Consider the following 20519-nt stretch of genomic DNA (forward strand, 5'->3'; position numbering starts at 1 on the left):
TCCCTTCCCGAACGATACATCCTCTGGGGGGAATATCGCTTTGAGTGCTGCAAGATGATTGCGCGGCCCTTGTCGACCTCCTTGATGAACAGCACTTGGTCTGGGCTATCAAGTCGTTCAAACCTTGCAAGATCCGGGACCGGATTGCATTATACCAACGCAGCTCCATCAGGCTATTAAGGTGTCACGCAACTGGTTGGCACCTATGTATGCGTGCTACATATGACTGGGAAACATCCTGGAACCATTTATCAGGAGTGCAATTGCTTTTTGTAAAGACAAGTCAGTGGATACTGTCCTGCATATTATCGTGCGCTGGCTTGAGGAAGCCAATATGGTTAAAGAATTGGCCCTCCTTGATATTGAGAGAGCTTTCAATAACGTCCTGCCGAAAGCAGTCGTAACTAATCCGGACGCTCTTGGGTTTGAATCAAACCTCAAACACTTCATTTTCAGTCTTCTGTGCGACAGATTAATTGAAACGGAATGGGGCAACGCATGTGCCCAACGAAATGTGAGTAGGGGAACCTTAGAAAGTAGAGTTCTGTCGTCTTTTCTACGGAGCTTGGTCTTTAACGACCTGTTTAAAAAACTTGAGGATCGTGGCTGCCGGGTGATTGCCTATGCAAATGATGTAGCACTTATGGTCAAAGGACAGTTTCTGAGTACCGTGTTCTAGTTGACGCGAGGATATCTCAGCCCGTTCAACGGGTGGCGCTCATCAGCATGTGTGGTGCATTAAGATCCACTCCAACCTTGGCATTTAACGCCATCTTTCACATAGAGCCTGTAGATATCGTCAGAAGGTGTATGGCTGCGAAGGTTGCTATCAGATTCAGAAAATCTGGGTTCTTAAATGAACACATGTCTGAACATAAGGAAATTCTCATACACTTTGACTTCATACCGGAACACTTGGATCATGGAGTCGTCAAACCGAAATCTGGTGCTCCCGTATTCCATTCTACCACTAGATAGTTAGGCTTCGTGGGAGCTTGGCTAGCGTTGGTCCACCATCGGTACATGTCCTGTCACAAGAGCCAAGTGATCGATCGGAAAAGATCTAGTGACCTCTTTGCCCTCACCTCTCCCTTGTTGTGGACCTTTTAACAAACCATTGCCCTATTGGCGTCCATACTGTAAGGCTGAGAATCTTATCAGATGCCATCTGCAGAAGTTGTATGGAAGAAGATCAACTCAACACTTTCTTCGCAAATCCCACTGAACTGGCGGGAATAGAAATGAATTACCTGTGCAAATTTGTATTGGCTATTAGGCGTTTTGCTAAAATAGGAATTCTTCTTTTCTATGGCTTCACGAAATATTACATACAGCAGTTCTCGTGCGATCCCTCTAGATCAGCCTCTCAACCTAACCTAACCTACCTGTATAATAGTAGGAGCAGTTGCATCATCAAGAGTATTTTCAAATATTGAAACTGATGAAGAGCAAAAAGTAGAATTGAAGTAGTGACTTACAGTGTAATTAGCAATATAAAAATCTCTCGATATGTGGATTTGTTAGACTGAACCTCTTTCTAACGAAAAATATACACATGTAAAATGTAGTTTCATCTCATAAGTTTTTCTTCAAATCCAAACTTAAGAGCGAGTTTGACTTAAGCCATGTTCAGACCGAAAATTTAAAGGGACTAGATTACATTTAATTACATTCACTTATCAGCCCGTTCTCATTGCCGTTGGAAAGATGAAAAAACAGCTGTTTTTGCCATTCAAGAATTCACATCGCTTAATATTTATCAAAAGAAAACATTGTTGAATGGTATTTTCTGATAAAAGCCGTATTCTTTTTAATCTTTCCATGTAATGGAAATAATGGACGCATTTTTTCATTTGGGAAGTCGATTTTCATGTCAAATTAGATTCCTTGCTTAAAAAAAAGTAGTTTGTTTACATTTTTTTCCCTTTGTAGTGTCTAAATCAGAGTGAGAGAGAATGGAACATTTCAAATCATTTCGATGAAGTGAACTGTCATTTTTGTATGGCGAAATCTTGATAAATTTATGTGATTAGTAGGATAAACCACTCAAGAGCCGAAATCGTGTGATTAAGTGTCGGTCTGAACATGGATTAGGCTATGTGTTGGTAACATAAAGATAATTCAATTTGTGAGTGTAAGTGCAAGTATCTCCTCCCAGAACTAAACTTTGTTGTATATTTATTGGAGCTTCAAAGTTCAAGTGATATATTTAAGCTCATTAAATGAACTTATGTATATCGCCCTTCTATAATTACTTATTTATACGCAAACAAAAAATGAAAATGTTTATAAAAGTTTTGTTAATTGAAGAGCGAACAAAAGCAGCAAAGAAAAATATTTTTCGAATGGAATTTTTTTCTTTAAATACGAAATGTCATCAAAAAACTTAAACGAAAATGTCATGTGTAATTTTGCACTTGAACAACTTAAAAAATAAACAGCGCTGCAAAAACAATTAGCTAAAAAAATAAGATGCATCGCGCCACCCTTTAGCTTGAGAGGTGTATAAACAAAATATGAAACAGTTAGCTTTGTGCATATTTATGTATGTTTCATTGTATATTTCAATAAAGCTGCTTTTTGGTTCTCCGCTTTCAATTAAATACTTTTTGCATGTTAAAGGGGTGTCTCACTGAATAACTGATTATGCTCAGAATCGTTGACAACGGTAATAAGCGAATACACGAAATTTGTGGTTGAAAAATCAAAGTGCAAATTTTAATCCTTTTAACTACAGTGTTCGGGGCTTTTGAGCGGCAATAGACCGTGCAAATGTGGAAATATGCTGCAGAAGAATATCTGTACTTGTATAAAAGATATGTGTCCGTGCAGTAAGTGGTCAAAGGTGCGTGTTATGCTCTTATTTTGGTTGAGAAATTAAACAGGAAGTGCTGCGCATTTTAAGCTTATTAAAACGGCTAAATGAGGTTGTATGAGACTCTGCATATCATATATATGTAGCATATATACATAGGTAAATAGTATAATGATATTAAAATCTGATATTTTGATAGACTATTACTATATATAGACAATTTTTTATTTATAGTGCTATTAGTTTTAAATCCTCAGTTGTATATTTTGTTTTTAATTTTTAAATTGGCCTGTAAGTGAAAGCTTAATGGTAGGACATTTATAGACTCAAGTATTCAAACTTTATGGTAAACGTTATAGAATAGCATTAGAGAACAGATAATACATTTGTACAGGACTAGTTCCACTTCTCTGCATTTAAAACTTGTTATTAATCAGCCAAAACTGTTAAGACTTTGTTTATAATTTTAAAGTTTTCAATTTATTCTTCAAAATCTATGTCGTCCCCTTCAAAGTAAACCTCCTTGGCTTCAGTACACTTGTGCCAACGTTTTTTCCAATCCGCGACCAAAACGGTTTCCTCGAAGCGATTGTTTGAGTTTGCAGAATAGCCAGAAGACACACGAAGCTAATAAGCCGAATCGGTGGTTGCGGCACGATATTGATTGAAAATTTGGCGAAAAACTCACGAAAAATCAATGCAATATGCGACGGTGCATTATCGTGGTGCAAAAACCAAAAGTTGCCTACATAATTCCGGCCTACTTTTGCGTATAGCTTCGCGCAAACGACGCATAACGTTCAAATAGACAGTAATTTATACGACATCTCGGTAACCGAAGAAAACTGCCAACATAAGGGCACTTAAAAGTAGTCGAGAGGTGAGATATCGTTCATGAGTTTACGAGGTAATTCCAAACTATAGTTACTGAAGTCTAGTTTGGGATATCAATGAAATTCTTTGTTCCTGTGAAAGTAGACTCGATGCCATTACCTGCGTGTTGGAACCAGATATTGTCCAAGTCCCTATCATGCAATTGGAGCCAAAAATATTCGGTAATCATTGAACGGTAGGGATTCCCATTCAGAGTAACGTGCCGGTCTTGACCACCACGAAAGAAGTACAGTCCAATGACGCCGCAGACTCATAAACCGCACCAAACCCCAATTATTTCGGGATGCGGTGGTGACTCGGAAGTGGACAAAGTTTGACTCGAAAACGTCGTATGTTCATGGAGCCCATAAAGCGACCTTCAAGAGCCCAAAGAGCGTAGCGATGTTGCTTGGGAAAGTCGAGTGGCTTCAGTTCTTGCACAAGCTGTATTTTGTACGCTTTCAATTGAAGATCTCGGTGTAAAAAAAGCCAAGTCGTTCCATGCCTCAATCCGAGTTGCTGCGAGTTGCGCCGAATCGACTTTTCACGGTCTTCGTGTAAACTCTCAATTACGGCTGTCATATTTTCTTAACTGCTTGCTGGGCGTGGTCTATTCGGTCGAATATTATTCAATATTGAATGCTGGGTTTCAAGATGGGTGATCGTGTTGTGAATAGTAAGTTCTTAGATAACGTGAATTTTCAGAATAAACTAAAGGGCAATATTGAACAAAAATAATAATACAGCTTGACATGACTCACGCGTAATCTTCAAAAAAACAGGCTACTGAAGAAGGTACCTCCACTTTGATCACTCCTTACATCACATTTATTCAATAAAACCGATTATTAATTTTTTTTAACTTCATCTTAAGCATCGCTAGTTTGAAACCGTTTTAAGACCCTTACTCTCCTAAATAAAGTTGTTAGAATAACCCGCAGAATATTTCCCGCTTACGCGACACGCAACTCGTTCTAGTGTCCATATATAAATATCTAGCGATATTTTCAAACCTTTTTTGAATGAAAAATCATTTCTATGCTTTTTGTTTCCAATAGTTTCCTCAAAATTAATACATATATAATTCCTTTTTTTTACAGAGTACAAAGTTGAATAGTCCTTTCTAAAGTATAACATGCTTTTTACAATTGTTTCTCTTATATATGTAACTTTAACATGTACATATTGGACTCATGCAATTTAATCATGTACACGAGAGTTCACAATATTTAGTAATTAAGTGATTATATGTGTTCCTTCCTTTTAGTCTCTCAAATAAAGGATTCACATATTAATAATAATGTAATATGTATTTATGTTATATGTACATATATGTATATCTCCATATGCCAGACTCACGTTTGCTATGTTCCCAGACGTACAATTAAACAAAGTAAGCAAATTATTGTTTAATCGGCTTTTATTTTCCATATGAAAAATCAACAGACTTAGCAAAAACTTGCGGTGAGGAAGTGGGTATTGAGGTAGCCGCAAAGTAGAATGCGATTTGACTACAGCTTCTTTGGCGCAACGGTCAAATTGCTGAGCAAACATGGTCTGCCGGACTTAATGTAGCATAGCGAAAATAATAACTCAAGCAATTGTTATTTACACGAGTTTGCAAATATTTTTTTTTTATTTTTTACACACATATATTTACAAAGCATACGTATATCCTTGCCGATCAAAAAAGATATGTTTTTCTTCTTTGCTAGTGTATCTGAACAATTGTAAAATTTTGCTGAAAGCAATCGCAAGAAAAAATACCAAACACATTCCAGCACGTCTGTTTGTATGTGCTATAACAAATCGCTTAGCGGAAGTCAGAGAAAAAAATACCGTTAAGGCATGTAGAACATATGTACATTTATCCTTGCGGCCTTAACGCAGAAAGAGATAACCATTAGAGAATACTTAAGTGTGGCAGTTGTTGGCGGTGTGAAACTGTAGCCGGACAGCATGAAATGTGAATGGAGCGCACAAAACGGAAATTTGTTTCAATTTAAAATATTGCAACCGACATTAGCCAAAATCATGCGCCAACGGTTCGACAGTGAAAAACGAGCAAAAAAGCATTGGAAAAGGTTCACATATGAAAAGCAAGCGTACAGCTTAGCAAATAACTAGCATTGACAGTGCAAAAAGGATAGCGAGGCAGTCAACAGGAAGCGACGAACAGCAGCACAATTCTATTTATTTAAAACGATGAATCAGTTAAATGTGCGGACGCAAACCGCTGGTCGCCCACAATATCACCACCACCACCATCCACTTGTGGCCGGTTGAATGGATAGTAGGAATTATTTGTAGGTACAGTGGTGGGCGTAGAAATGGGTTTACAAAGAAGTTATAGCTGAAATTAATGAATTAAATCTTAAAATTTAAAATCCACACACAATTATATGCAATATTGTTTTCTCCTTCAAAGAGTTTTAATTATATATATTATATCAACCGACTACCAAACTATCTGATAAAAAATAAAAATAATGGAAGTAGGAACATAAAGCGTGATCCATTTCGAGGTTCCATACTTTTTTAAAGAAAAAGTACAGAAACTTCAAATTTTATGGGGAATGTTTATTATCATTTGAGAGAACATTTTTTGCCATTTAATTTTTGAAGATTTTCAAATGTTGGCCGTGACTACGTCTCAGATGGTCAGATGCTCCATCCGTTGAGTCCAATTTTCGATGACTCGTTCGAGCATTGGCCAATGACACGAGTGTTTTTCTCCAAGGCCTCAATCGAAGCGGGATTGTTTGTATAGACTTAAGACTTTACATATCCCCACAGGAAGAGGTCTTGGTGGCTGACCGACCGGACCAAAACGTGAACATATCTGCTCTCCGAAGAGTTTTCTAAATAAATTCAATAATTGATGCGATGTGTAGGAAAAGGCGCCATCTTTGTAAAACCAAATGTCGCAGAGATCACAAGGTATTTTTATGAAATGCCAGCTCTTGAATCTACCGTAGTCTGCGTCTCAAATGCGACAGCCTACTATACAGTACTTACAGGCTGAACGATTGGAATAAAGTGCTTGCATGGAAAGTTTTCCATTTGACGAGATATCTTCAAGAAATTTGGCACGGAGTATTATTGAAGACAACAATGCAATCTACGATGAAATTATTCAGATGAAATCACTATAGCATATAGCTGTTATACAAACTAACCGATCGAAATCAAGCCCTTGTAAGGAATATTTTGTATGTTATACTTGTAGATTTGTTGTAATCGAAGTTTTTTATTGTTTTGGATTGGTTCTGAGCTTTTAATACATATTATTATTGTTGATGTTTTTAAATTTATAGTAATCTTAAACTATTTTTGGGAAAGCTACAAGCGCAATAGTTCGACAGTGTGTTCTAGGACTGTATTTGTTTGTACCCGAATGATCTTTGAGAAATTTTTATATCTTTCAGTGAGGCCAAACTATGTAGAGTCAAATGACCACACATATCATTCCCTCCCACTATTTGTTATACTAATCTTTATTCTTTGAGAAATGCTGCTTATTAGAGTAGAAAATCTTAAGTCAGAGGGCTAATAAATAGGCTTTTTCATATGTTTTATCATATCAGAATCACGAAATGCCTACCAGAAAACAATCACACTTAAAAAGTTTAAGATTTTATTTCATATTGTTTTGGCTCAAATTAGAAAATCCGATTTTTTATTAAACCAATTTGAACTTTAAACTGTGGTGAATGTAGCTTAGGTTAGGTTAGACGGCTGATTCCTCAGCGCAGCATGGTTAAGGCCAGTAAAATGGAATTTTCTTTAAAATGTCAAACTTTTTCAATTTTATTTGAACCGTCACCATATCTACGCCCACCAGCTTATGTATCAGTACGCTTATGTTCTTCTTCCACATGTGCTTATTCTATTTATCTTCTTTCATTCATAAGCATAATGATGCTTCTTAGTGCAAATAGCCAAAAATATTGCTATACCCGCTGCAGCACAAAAACTTCCATAATAGATGAAATAAAAAATTATATTAAAGTAAACAAATACCCGCTAGTATTATAAAATCATATGGGTATCTGCTTTACTTCATCCACTTACCCCGCTGCCCACACCGCCTGCCAAGCATAAAAAATGATGCCAATTTAACAATTTTTCATTTCTTCCTTTCTTTTCATTTTGCTGTTGATTTTATGAAAAAGCAAATGCATTCAATTTTTTTAAAGCAATTTTCGTAAATATCATTAGACGGACGTATGTCGAGCTGGTCACTCAAATGGGTTGAGTTAGGTTGAGTAATGATACATTTTTATGGTGGATTTGTGTGGCTACGTTGGACAATGAAAGCAAAACGCATGCGTTTGTCGAAGTTGACATGAAAAATCGTTGTCAAATGAAGGCAATCAGGCAGGAATTTGCTGTGAATTAGTAAAATTTCATTTTATCGAGCAAAAAATCATGCACTAAGCTTTATAATAAATTATTAGTTATTGTCAAACATGACATTTGAAAGATAGCTTGCAGGCTGAAAAGATAAAAGGCGCTGGCTTTTATAAAAGAATTGAACTTTTCCATTCAATATTATCCAATATAGCAAAAGCAATAAGCAATAAATTACTATAAGCTAACAGAGATGTGATTAATAAAAAAATTTTAGATCGAATATTTTTTTGGAGAGATTTAAAAGAATACATAAAATCAATATTCATAAAAATATGTAAAGGGTGATTTTTTAAGAGCTTGATAACTTTTTTTTAAAAAAAACGCATAAAATTTGCAAAATCTCATCGGTTCTTTATTTGAAACGTTAGATTGGTTCATGACATTTACTTTTTGAAGATAATTTCATTTAAATGTTGACCGCGGCTGCGTCTTAGGTGGTCCATTCGGAAAGTCCAATTTTGGGCAACTTTTTCGAGCATTTCGGCCGGAATAGCCCGAATTTCTTCGGAAATGTTGTCTTCCAAAGCTGGAATAGTTGCTGGCTTATTTCTGTAGACTTTAGACTTGACGTAGCCCCACAAAAAATAGTCTAAAGGCGTTAAATCGCATGATCTTGGTGGCCAACTTACGGGTCCATTTCTTGAGATGAATTGTTGTCCGAAGTTTTCCCTCAAAATGGCCATAGAATCGCGAGCTGTGTGGCATGTAGCGCCATCTTGTTGAAACCACATGTCAACCAAGTTCAGTTCTTCCATTTTTGGCAACAAAAAGTTTGTTAGCATCGAACGATAGCGATCGCCATTCACCGTAACGTTGCGTCCAACAGCATCTTTGAAAAAATACGGTCCAATGATTCCACCAGCGTACAAACCACACCAAACAGTGCATTTTTCGGGATGCATGGGCAGTTCTTGAACGGCTTCTGGTTGCTCTTCACCCAAATGCGGCAATTTTGCTTATTTACGTAGCCATTCAACCAGAAATGAGCCTCATCGCTGAACAAAATTTGTCGATAAAAGAAAAGAACCGAACACTGATTTTGGTAATAAAATTCAATGATTTGCAAGCGTTGCTCGTTAGTAAGTCTATTCATGATGAAATGTCAAAGCATACTGAGCATCTTTCTCTTTGACACCATGTCTGAAATCCCACGTGATCTGTCAAATACTAATGCATGAAAATCCTAACCTCACAAAATCACCCGTTATAATATAATATTCGCTTTCGCCATGGAATCTATATCACGAATTAATTCTTTTATTAGAAATTCTAAGAAAGAGAACAATTTAGTAGTAATATCCGCTGCAGCAAATAATACAAGTTATTTTGATCATTGTACTTTGGTCGTCTGAAGTGCTGGTTGTGATAAACGCATACTCTCCGATCAAAGTAGAGGTTCGCCAATTTAACAGCTCTTAGCCGACTGATATTAGGTTACATAGACTAGCACTGAACCTAATACCAGTGGAGTTATTAATACTTCCACTGTTGAAGTCAAACCATCATCCATAGACCCATTGCGAAACTTCGTTGTAGATAATATAGCAAGTTAAACTGCTAGGCATCCAGAATGGACTAACTCATATACTCATATATAACTCATCATGATACCATTTTCTTTAGAGACGAATTTCAGTATAGCCCAATCTTCACCAATTCAGTCTTTGTCTTATATCAGCTTTATCAGTAACTATTGATGTCTGTGAGGACTTTTATTCACAAAACCTGCGATGAGTTGAAACACATAACTATATTGGTTTTGTTTTCGGCTCATAGATGACATAAAATTGCGCTAGAAATGAAAGATGTTTATGGTTTCCTTAAACTATGTCAACCCTTCTTTTGTTAGTAGCAACTGAGATGAGCTATTGAACATATTTTTAAATTTTGGTCTTGACCTTTTGCACAGAACTCGAATGTTCCAGTATTGGCCAATTTTATTCTCAGTAAAAGTTGCGACAAAATGGAGGAGAGCACAAAAGATGGGAGCAGGACTGACAGATTGAATAACAATTAATTAAAATATAACTGTTTTTGAGTTCAATCTAGAGGTTATTGTAAAGAAAAGCAATAATGATTGTCACTATTCATAATCGAGAAAATATAGGCGATCAGGAATGACATATTATATTATACATAGGTGGTAACCTGAATTCTATAATCAAAAAGATTTTCAGAGATAAAAAAACAAAGTGCTATGGAGGTCTTATAATTTCCTTATAAAAAACTTTAAACATAGTTTCCTCTTGAATCGAATACTTACTAGGCTCCCAAGCTCCCAAGGGTACATTTTCAGCTTGTTGGATATGCTTTCTTTCATACTCGTATTATATATCATGCTAAGAAGTAGGCTACATATAAAAGTGAATATGATGTGTTCGTGTCTAAAATACAAAGTCTCGTTAGTTAAATTTTTCGAACGAGATACTATTTAGTGTTGCATTCGAAATGGACCCGGATTTTTATGATGTTTCACAACAGCAACAAGAATATAATCCTATAGCAGAAACTTTAATATAATCATAGCTCCAAATCATTGAAAATGTTGCAGAAGTGTCTTAGGAGGCTACAGGAAAAACATTTAAGTTATAGAGAACTTACTTTCCTCCAGCGAGACGTTTAGCTAACGATAACATCGAAAATAGTATTGGAAAATCGACGAGTTGTTGTCAGAGAGCTATAAAAGAAACTCAGCATCTCTATGGACATACTCAACATATTTCGGTTAATGTTTTGGGTATGAAAAGACTCATAAAAAAAGACGTTGAGTAGAAGTCGTAAGAGATATCCTTGATGTCGTTGCTGAAGACCCTACAAATCAAGATTTCATCAGATTAGGTACGAGTTCCGCGCGAAAATGTTCGCGATTTTATTTCATTTGGCTGAGATGAATATTTTAAGTTACTATAAACAATACAAATAGCACTTGTATGTCAAAAGATGTACAACATCAGAAATGTCATACTCTGCGATAAAGTGGTTAGTTGATAGATTGCAACATTAAAGTGTCCAAATTCCGAAATATAAAAGATAGCCTATGTACGAGTATTAGACGTTAGAAGTACATTGAGTACTAACAAGGTTACATTATATAGCAGATACAATATATGTATATTTACTTTTTCAAATTTAGATAAAAATACCTCTAGTGCATATGTGTATTCGAAGACAGACGGAAATTTGTGCTTTTTCATATCCTTTTTCATGTCTTCTTTTTACAAATGCACGGAAATGAACACAAAACTATAAATCATGCACTGTAAATATTTGACAAAAACTTAAGCAAAGAAATCGCCAACAACAAACAATTAAAAGTAATAAATTCTGCGAAGATAATTAATCAAAAGGCCAAGAAAGCTGATTAACAACGATAGCGCCGGTCAGTAGCGGAGAGAATATTTTCCACTTTCCTGCATATACGCTTCGGGTTAAGCGGAAAGTAAAATAAATTTATGACAACGCCTAAAAACACACTATGGCGCCAAACAGTTGAGGGAAAGTGAGAAAAAAGTGCAATTGGTCATTTCTCTGTTTGTGGTCAAATACATATACATTAGGGTGGGCCTAAGAAGTTATTAAAATCGAATAAAATCAAATTTATGGGTTAAAAGGAACGTATTTGCACAAAATACATCTCTGAAATTCAGGATATTTAGCTTAATTATAAAAGGTATCGATGAGAATTTAATGTTTCCTATATAAATACACTAAAAAAATTTGTTTTCATTCAAAATGCCATAACTATTGAACCATTCGGATTTTTTTTACTTGGTGCATTTCTGTAGAACATAAAAATCCTTAAAATGTATGGCAAAGGGATTTTTTCAAATCGAAAATTATAGTGTACTTTATAGACAGAAATATATTTTCTTCTGCAAATGGGCTCATTTTAACTCATAAATTCAATATACGCAGTTTTTTTCGTTCACCCTAATATAAATAAATATTTGTAAAATATACATACGTAGTATCTCGTATGGCTTACAGCTACTTTTGCTATTTCTTATACATTTTTTTCTCTTCCTCCTCCTGTCTCAGCGCCACATGTGTTATTAATTGTGCCACTGACAATCATAATTAATGAGCACGAGCACTTCCGCTGTCGCGCTTGCTGAGCCGAAACTATAAATATGCGCTTGGAGTTGCCATCTTGGGGTGTGTTTTCACCCCATGTGACTGTCCGCTTCTCGTAAGTCACTGTTAATGCGTGCGTCCGTGCGCTCTGCTAGTCAGCAAAACAAATAATTCGCACTCAATAAATCTCATCGGACAACAAATAACATATATAAATAGATATAAATACGCTTTGAGGCATAAATACTCGTAAATAAATATATTTTTGGCATTTGCCAGCAATTTCAATTAATTAAAAGGATTAAAATCTAAGAGGGACGCCTTTGGGTGTGTGTGTGAAGTGAAAACCAAAAATGGACAAAAAAAATAAAAAAAAAAAATCAAACAGGAAGTGGATTCTTGGACTACTCAATGTTTTTGTTGGTCTTATGAGTAGGTAAGCGTATTTGTTTTATATCAAACCCGAGCTTTGAAGATTTATGCACCACTGACCCTTCAACAGCGCAAAAGCTAAGAGCTGAGGCTAACGTGCGCTACACACTAACAAGTAGTTTTAATGTACTGCTTAGACTTCGGGGTAAGGGATGAAAGTAGACTCGTCGGCCAAACTACAGTGAGCAATGAGCTGCGAGAACTGAGTTAATGTGGGGTTGATTCGCTGACCAGTGATGTGTACGTAGCGCCCAAAGGATAAGTCCTGCAAATAGTTGTTGTCGTTGTAGCGCAAATTTACTATTCGGCATACATAAATAATTCGGTGTGTAATAAATTCGAATAGCATTGGCATTACGAGGCCACTTAATTGCAGTTTAATGCGCTGAAATGGATGACCCATTGACCACTAACGACCACTGTGGCCCGCAGCAGCGCTACCTGTGTGCCTCAAGGCACTATGCATAAGAAATGTATAGTTAAATGAAAATCGTATGAATACAGATGAGTGGGTGTGGAAAGTTTGTAAGTTTGCGGAGGCAAAGAAATTTATGCATATGAAAACGGTAAATGGCAAAATAATCATGTTGACTACTTATTTAGAGGGTATGAAGCATGTGTTGTTAACTATGTGGTTTTGAAAGATATTTTTCTTGGTAAAATATATGCAGGATTTATATGTATGATTATCTACAAGGCCGTCATTATTTTTATGGTTCCACTTTATACATTTGATCTTCAAAACCTGTTCACCTGAGGGTAATTATTTGCTGATGCATTATCGCAAGTCGACCAGACATACTTTGGGGATCTGTATGAAGCAAACACTATCTTCTTTTTTATTGGCGTCGACACCTCTTACGTAGTTAAAGCTAAGTTTACAACAGCGCGTCAGTCGTTCTTGCTTCTCCCAAGTGTAGCCAGGTCCTTCTCCAACGGAGTGGAGGTCGTCCTCCGGCGTATCCGGCGTCGAATACTCTAAGAGCTGCCGAGTCATTCACTCGGACGACATAATTTAGTTGAAGCATCTTAATTCGCTGAACTATGTCAATGCTGTCGTACATCTCGTACAGCTCATCGTTATATCAACTGCGATATTCGCCGTTGCCAAAGTCAGTCTGTGCTGTCTAAGTACAACTTTTGCGGAGATACCCGATACCAGACTTAGCGGCATAAACCCATACCCATCGTGCTGTCAAAAGTGGCTTTAAATCGACGAAGAAGTGGTGAGTTTTTGTGGACTGGTCAGAGCACATTTAAATTCCATTCGTCCGGCATGCTTTCGACCGATCATATTCTACAAAAAACCTGATGCATGCTCCTAATCAGTTCTTCGCCCCATATTTGAACAGCTCGGCCCCCAATCTATCGGCACCGCCGGTTTATTGTTTTTCAGACAGTTAATTGGTTTTCAAACTTCTTCACGGTCGGGCAATGGAAGTTTGATCCAACGTTATCGATTGGGGAATCGGTTCGCCAACTCCATATGTTACACTTTCACTGAAATTCAGCAGCTTGGAGTTCCCTCCATAATTTCTGTATGCTCTGGGCATCAATCACTAGATCACCTCTGGGGCTAATACAAATGTATGCTCCGGTTCTGAAACCTTCTGTTAGTCGCCGCATACTTTCGTAAATGTTTCGGGCTGTACCCATGTTGGCCAGCTTGTCAAGCTCCTCGTACTAACGTATTTCGGCCTCTCTCTTTATGCGTTTCTCTTCCTCTTCGACTTTAGATATTTTCGTTGCAACCTGCAACGTCGATTGTAAGGTTGCAAGTTACACAGTCTGTTTTCTCTCCACTGCCACACTGAACTCCTCATCGTACCAGCTGTACGTAAACAGCTCGACATGCCGTCCCACAGTTCCATTATACCGAGGTGCTGATGAGTTCTTCCAGGGAGCAGGAGTGCCAGTCGAGTTGAAAATCGTTCGGTTGTCTGTTGTGATTCTAGCTTCTCGATGTCTAACCTTCCTGGTGTTTGTTGACGTGCGTTTATTGCTGCACATAAACGGGTATATATCTTGGTAGCAAGACTGGAGACGTGTTTTTCCTCTATCACAACATAATTGATCTGGTTGGTAGCTTGACGATCCGAAGACAGCCAGGTAGCTTGATGAATTTTCCTATGATGAGTACTACAGCTAACTATATTTCAGGTCCTGGCGAAATCGATCATCCTCAACTCACTTGGGGTTGTTTCATCATGGAAGCTGAAGAACTTCGCTTTGATGCGGCTTCTGGCTAGACATTCATCTGCCGGGGTGAATGCCAGGACTTGGTGACAGACTTCAAGCACCAGGACACCGGCAGCTTCCGAAATAAGGACCGGATATTCCATTCAGGTGCGTGCCCTTAAACCGTAATCCTTAATGCGATTGCCATGGTCGTCATCAAAAAAAGCTCTCTCATCCGAGACTGTTGTGTCCTTTTCATTGGGGGTGTTGTTTTACGTGGCGGGTCCAAAAGTTAGCGCACAATCCTGTGGAGTGATGATTCGCCTTCTCACTTGCTTGCCTTCAATCTTTTTTGGGTACCCAGAGGTTACTTGATCCAACAGACAGTTGTAAAAGAATCGTTTCTGGCTCCAAGTAAATGGCGCTTAGAGAACTTTCTTCAATTGAGTGGTCTTCTACACACGGCTCTATCTTTCTCCTATAGCCATAAATTATATGGACAAAATGTAGCACTAACATATTTAGTAACCTTATGATCGACGAATTATTTGTTATGTGACAACTCTCATACATATTCAATTTGAGATGTTTGGCTTGAACTTTCAAAAAGTGAACGAAGAAGTTTGCAAACGGAGCTATGAAACCTGTATATACACAACTTTGGTCGAAACTATTTTTACTGGGTCCAGTAGTAAAAGCAGTAAGACTTTAAAAAGTTTCATCAATACTTTCTAAAATACTTCTAAAGTTGTATAGTGTTAGTGTATGAGTAATCAAATGCCAGCAACCAAGTAATATGTACGAAGCGCCGACTTGTTGTCGTCCAGTGACATGCAAGGAAATGCAAATATTGCCAGCGATTTATCATTTTAATGGCAAAACATTAATAATTGCACAATAAAGGAAGTCACATACACATGCATACGTTCAGAGCAGAGCTATAGTACAATGTAAGTAGATATGTATACAGAGAAAAGACTATTTGGCAAAGTGTTCGCATGCAGTCACATGAGTTTAACGGTAAAAATGATGCGCTCCTTTTATAAATATATCTAACGGGTGATTTTTTTGAGGTTAGGATTTTCATGCATTAGTATTTGACAGATCACGTGGGATTTCAGACATGGTGTCAAAGAAAGATGCTCAGTATGCTTTGACATTTCATCATGAATAGACTTACTAACGAGCAACGCTTGCAAATCATTGAATTTTATTACCAAAATCAGTGTTCGGTTCGAAATGTGTTTATCGACAAATTTTGTTCAGCGATGAGGCTCATTTCTGGTTGAATGGCTACGTAAATAAGCAAAATTGCCGCATTTGGGGTGAAGAGCAACCAGAAGCCGTTCAAGAACTGCCCATGCATCCCGAAAAATGCACTGTTTGGTGTGGTTTGTACGCTGGTGGAATCATTGGACCGTATTTTTTCAAAGATGCTGTTGGACGCAACGTTACGGTGAATGGCGATCGCTATCGTTCGATGCTAACAAACTTTTTGTTGCCAAAAATGGAAGAACTGAACTTGATTGACATGTGGTTTCAACAAGATGGCGCTACATGCCACACAGCTCGCGATTCTATGGCCATTTTGAGGGAAAACTTCGGACAACAATTCATCTCAAGAAATGGACCCGTAAGTTGGCCACCAAGATCATGCGATTTAACGCCTTTAGACTATTTTTTGTGGGGCTACGTCAAGTCTAAAGTCTACAGAAATAAGCCAGCAACTATTCCAGCTTTGGAAGACAACATTTCCGAAGAAATTCGGGCTATTCCGGCCGAAATGCTCGAAAAAGTTGCCCAAAATTGGACTTTCCGAATGGACCACCTAAGACGCAGCCGCGGTCAACATTTAAATGAAATTATCTTCAAAAAGTAAATGTCATGAACCAATCTAACGTTTCAAATAAAGAACCGATGAGATTTTGCAAATTTTATGCGTTTTTTTTAAAAAAAGTTATCAAGCTCTTAAAAAATCACCCTTTATATACATATACACATGCAAATACCCACACCATTCCATGCCTGAAGAAAAATGACAAAACATTAGCTGGGCATTGTCAACAATGGGTTAAACGCGTTGCAAATGGCAACTCGTTAGTTGCAAGTCAGTTGCACACAATGCCATCAAAGTGGCAGGATATGTGTGACAGGATATTACTAATACCTACACACCAATACACACATATATGTAAGAGCGTATGTAGTTGTATTAAAGCGCGTAATTTGCATATGAATAGCAAAACTGTAAGTGAATGAGCCAGAACCATGGCAAATGCTAATGAAATTCGCTGGCGGGAGATATTACATATATTTACAAAGGATATTTGTGGTAGACAAAAAATTGGCAAGCAATCAAAACCAAAACTGTGCAGCAACCCCACAGGAGCGCAGCACAACAACACTGGCGGCGGCAAAGGTGGCTTTAAAAAGTGGTTGGAGGCACAAGCGAGTTAAAAACAGCAACTTATATAACCTGTACGCATGTGTGAGATGTGGGTGTATGTGTGTGTATTTTTTGACTAATGAGCCACGCATTTGTCAGGGCCCAGACATTGAGACTATCTCACATTCATATATACTCCCAGCTTTGCAAGAGACAATAAATAAATGACGCGCCAGCGTGACAAGGCTTTCTTAGCATATGCAAAGGCGCACATATGAAGCAACTAAGCACATACATACATATGCAAATAACGTTACATATCCCATTTAAAAGTGGCATGAGTTGTATTAAGTGTCTACGTTAATTACTCATTTGCCATTTGCAGTATTGTTTCGTAAGAAATTCTTGATTTGCGTATGTGTTGTTGTTTTGCTGCTGCTAAGCTTTCACACTTCTTAATTTCGTTGAGAACTTTCATTTAGTGAAAGTGGCTTTTGGCTTTGTCATCGTTTTTAAATATGCACACATGTGCTGACAGCTGATAAATGGTGATTTTTGTTAACACCATTTCAGCTGGTTTTAAAAGTCCTATTTGATTATCCTTTACGCTTGAATGAAAGTCTTAATGAAAGTGCGTCGGGTGATTAGGCATGAAAAATTGGCGTGATTCTTTTGTTGGGCCATGTGCGAAGAGATGTGGTGATTTGTGCTGATAATTTTTTTTTAAATCTTGGAAATCCATACAAAGTGGTTTTCTTTTTTTTGTTTTTAACTTTATTTTATTTATTTTATTTGAATCAAAAATTGTATTGAAGACTTTTTTATAGTAGCTTAAAGCTTTGGAAGGTCAAACATTTAATAAATTTTGAATTACGTTGTCTTCAGTATAATCATCATTCACCATTATACTCAAGGTAATCTTTTTTCTTACTAACTGGGGTATAGCATATATATTTCCTGTGCAATGTACCTCTTTGACCGCTAGTGCTTTGGTGTCTTTATAATTTTTGCTGCAAGAATCCTCTTCTGTATGCTTGTTCTCTTTAGTGCATCGAATACCATTTCGAAGTCCATATAATATTTTTTTTGTGGCCAGAGCTTTGTAGTTAGTATAATTTGATTCTCTGTTTCAAAAGCACTTACGATAAGAGTTTCAGCATCATAAAGGACTTGTAGGGCACATAACGCCAAATGGGTTAAGGCTAATCGACTTCGCCGGGGCCCAAAATTTGGATATCTGTAGTACTAGATTTCAGCATAAAAAAATCACCGCGCTACCTGGCTATCTCCGGATCGAAAAGCCACCAACCAGATCGATCATGTTGTGGTATACGGAAGGCACGTCTCCAGTGTGTGCATCTGCGTACACTTCGAGGTCCTAACATCGTCACCAAACACTAGGACGGTTCGACGTCGAGAAGCTGCAATCAAAACAGACAGCCGAACGATTTTCTACTCGACTTGCACTCCTGCTCTCTGAGAGCAGTAGTCAACAACTCGGTAAAAGGGAACTGTGGGACGGCATTTCAAGCTAATTACGTACAGCTGCAACCGAAACCATTGGTTTTGGGAAAATTCAAAAGAACAGCTGGTACGACGAGAAGTGCCGTGTCGCAGAATGAGATCATTACTTAAAAATTTTAGAGATATCCAAATTATTTTGATAATTTCATTTTATGTTTCCGTATAACTGTTGTTCGGAAGGTTTGATTTTTTAGTTTTTTTGAGTTACTTAAGTATCACCTCTAAAAAAATTTACCGACAGACTAGCAATCTACGGAAACAGGATACTTAAATTTTCGTCCCAATCGGAAGGATTCAGAATTGGAAATCAGAATAATTTATACTTTTGACGTTTAACTCTGAAGAAGAATTTATCTATGTTCTCCTTATTTTATCTGCCCTGTATCCATAATGCTTTCACCACAAAAAAATATTTCTTTAAAACCACAGCATAATTTTATTTAACCTTCTGCCCACTTAACCAACACCAACAGATTTCTAACCTCACTTTTTGTTAAACACATAACCTCAAATGTTGTCAAGCAGAAAAAATCATTTGATGGTAACCATGAAATAAGAACAAAAACTGGCAAAAAAGAGCATACCGAAACCAAAACCAAAATTGCGGCTTCACTAAATAACCGCATCCTATGTCAGTAGAGCTGCTCTAATGTTCAACCGACTATACCGCAGAGGTGCGAGTAAACGAGAAAGGATGCAGCTGAGGAAGCAGCAGATGAGCGCACGATTGTCTGCCGCGCTTTGAATAAACACGTGAAACCCTTCAAAGGCATGCACTGAACGGTAAATGCCGGACAGTGGACATATGAAACGAAATATGAAAGTGTGGAGATGTTGTTGTAAAAAAAGGGGTAATAGAAGGTAGACATGCTGTTGAACTACAACGTTTGGCGACTGTTGGCTGTTTCCTAAGGTATGAGTAGGTGTGGGGAAGAGTGAAATTTCCAAAAATGTTTAAGAAGTGGCGGAAGCGTTGTTATTGGTGGTCACTCATGTGTGACCGGTGACACATGTGATGCCGGCTTTGAAGTAGAGCACATTGGCGAGTATGTGAGATGGAGTTTGTGAATTTGAAAGAGATTTGATTCGGTTTGGATTGTGTGAAAATGCTTGATTTAGTGCAAGGTGATTTTGTTTTGAAGATATCAAGTTATCGTGGTAAATTAAGTGGCATTTGACAGCTGCGAAAATTAAAAAAAAAAAACTGTACTTAAAGTAGTTTAAAGTATATGCTCTTCGAGTATTCAATGTGTTAATAGAGAAGAAATACTTTCCACATTTCGTTTGAAGCATTTTCTCCACACTCCTAATACTCACCACACAGCCACCGCATATTCAACTCATGCAAGGCTTCTGTCCCCGTCGCGCACATATGTTGCCAGTGGCAACTCCAAAGAGTGTGAGTGCGCAATGCGTTTATGATATTTCGATTAAATTTATGAATTGCCAATGCTGTAGCATTTTGCATACGCACATGTCGAGCGATTTTTTTTTGTTTTACACATTTTTTTGCTTGATAAAATTTTTCTTGCGACAACGACAATGTTTCGCGGCGGCAAATTTAAATGAAATATGACAGTCGCTGAAGCTGGTGGTTGCCAGTAACATCCGGTGCGTGTGATATGTAAGCAAATATTCATACAATTCGAGTATTTATTTGTACGGTTTATTTGGCTTGTCGAGAGAGTGTGGGTATTTGTACAACATGGCGGTTACAATGGTTAACCGCACACATCCTGTCACTCAAGGCTGTCATTGGGTGGTGAGGTTGGATGCAGCAAATGACAGCAAGCATGAGTTTGGTTGGATTTTATCATACTT

The sequence above is a fragment of the Bactrocera dorsalis genome, chromosome 5 (assembly GCF_023373825.1).
Source record: "Bactrocera dorsalis isolate Fly_Bdor chromosome 5, ASM2337382v1, whole genome shotgun sequence".
Taxonomy (NCBI): domain Eukaryota; kingdom Metazoa; phylum Arthropoda; class Insecta; order Diptera; family Tephritidae; genus Bactrocera; species Bactrocera dorsalis.